The sequence below is a fragment of the Gossypium arboreum genome, chromosome 11 (genome assembly GCF_025698485.1).
Source record: "Gossypium arboreum isolate Shixiya-1 chromosome 11, ASM2569848v2, whole genome shotgun sequence".
NCBI classification, from domain to species: domain Eukaryota; kingdom Viridiplantae; phylum Streptophyta; class Magnoliopsida; order Malvales; family Malvaceae; genus Gossypium; species Gossypium arboreum.
This window is the reverse complement of record NC_069080.1, coordinates 86,245,715-86,247,799: the sequence shown is the minus strand read 5'-3', so window position 1 is coordinate 86,247,799 and position 2,085 is coordinate 86,245,715. Positions and strand designations below refer to the sequence as shown.

General features: G+C 37.4%; 1 non-coding gene across 1 annotated transcript; it reads left to right on the top strand.

Moving 5' to 3' along the window:
- Window positions 1–1,618: 1,618 nt before the first annotated feature.
- On the top strand, window positions 1,619–1,725 carry LOC128284519 (small nucleolar RNA R71). The gene has a single exon (XR_008274944.1). It is a non-coding gene; the product is annotated as a small nucleolar RNA R71 (small nucleolar RNA).
- The last annotated feature ends 360 nt before the right edge of the window (window positions 1,726–2,085 follow it).

The window sequence follows — 2,085 nt, the reverse complement described above, 5'->3', positions numbered from 1 at the left end:
ACTATTATTTGAGAATGGCTCATGTACTCCCTTCAGTCTCATTTCCTGCAAAGTAGGTTGTACCATATTGTCAGTTTTAGTAGAATAGGTTAAACGATCACCTTTAATTTTCGATATCTTGCCAGAATTACAAGCTTGAAGGGTGATTGTTTTGTCTCCCACACGGAGTGTGAGATCACCTATGCCAACATCAATAATTGTTTTAGCAGTTGCTAAAAAGGGCCTTCCTAGAATTAAAGGAGTGTTACTATCCTCTTCTATGTCTAGAACAATGAAGTCCACGGGAAATATAAATTTATCGATTTTAACTAGCACATCTTCAATAATACCCCTAAGGAATCTTATAGTTTTATCTGCTAATTGAATTCTCATCCTAGTCTATTTGGGTTTCCCAAGACCTAGTTGCTTGAACATTTTGTAGGGTATAACATTAATACTAGCCCCTAAATTAGCTAATGTATTATTAACATCTAAACTACCAATTAAGTAAGGAATTGTAAAACTCCCTAGATCGTTTAGTTTGTTTGGTAGTTTATTTTGGAGAATAGCTGAGCAAAGTGTGTTTAGCTCCACAAGCGACGCCTCATCCAACTTCCACTTATTTGCTAAAAGCTCCTTTAAAAATTTCATTGCGTTTGGCATCTGCGATAGAGCTTCAATAAACAGTAAGTTAATGTGTAATTTTTTTAAGAGTTTAAGGAATTTACCAAATTGTTCATCTGAGCGGTCTTTCTTTGTCGCGTTGGGGTATGGCACATAAGGTTTATATTCAACATTCACTGATTTGTTTTTATTATGACCTACCTCACCTTGACCTTTGCTTACCACAGTTTCTTGCCTCAATTCTGGTTCAAGCTCAACAACTCCTCTATCATCTTGAATATAAATTGCGTTGAGATGTTCCCTTGGGTTGGGTTCAGTATTACTTGGCAAGCTACCTTGTGGTTGTTTGGAGATTAGTTTGGAAAGCTGGCCTATATGAGTTTCGAGCCCTTGGATTAACGCTTGTTGATTTTTAAGTGTCGTTTCGATGTTCTGAAAATGAGTTTCTGATACCAACATAAACTTTGAAAGCATCTCTTCAAGGTTCGATTTTTTTTCCTATTGATAGGGTGGTTATTGGTAGCCTGGGGGTGGGCGCTGATTTCCTTGGCCTCCCCATGAGAAATTTGGGTGGTTCCTTCAACCTGCATTATAAGTGTTACTATATGGATTATTTTGAGGTCGAGGATTATTACCCATGTAATTTAATTGCTCGATATCCATGTTGTGGCCATAAGGTTGGTATTCCGAATGGTTTGTTCCACCTCCACTTGCTTCGCTTTTCTTTACTAAGTGAGCCTATGAAGAACTAAAAAAACCATTAATTTTCTTATTTAAGAGTTCTACCTAATTAGAGACAATGGTGACCGAATCGACGTTATAAACACCGGCTATTTTTGTTGGCTTTGTCCTCATGACTTGCCACTAATAGTTATTCAATGACATCTCCTCTATGAACTCATAAGCATCTTCAGGTGTTTTATTATTGATGGTTCCGCCAGCAGCTGCATCAACCATTTACCGAGTCGAAGGATTCAGGCCATTATGGAATGTTTAAACCTGAAGCCAAAGCGGTAACCCATGGTGAGGGCTCCTTCTCAAAAGGTCCTTGTATCTCTCCCATGCATCGTAGAATGATTCTAAATCCATCTGCACAAAAGAATAGATATCATTACGTAATTTAGCCGTTTTAGCCGGCGGAAAATATTTTAGTAAAAATTTTCGGTCATTTGTTCCCAAGTAGTAATTGATCCTCATGGTAACGAGTTCAACCACTGTTTAGCTTTGTTCCTCAATGAGAAAGGGAATAACCAAAGATGAATGGCATTGTCAGAAACGCCATTAATTTTAAATGTATCGCATAGTTCCAAAAAGTTTGCTAAGTGAGCGTTGGGATCTTCATCCTGCAAACCATCAAACTGAACAAACTGTTGTATCATTTGAATTGTGTTAGGCTTCAGTTTAAAAGTATTTGCAGCTACAGTAGGTCAAACTATGCTTGATTTAGTTCCTGTTAAAAAAGGTTTAGCATAATCATACATA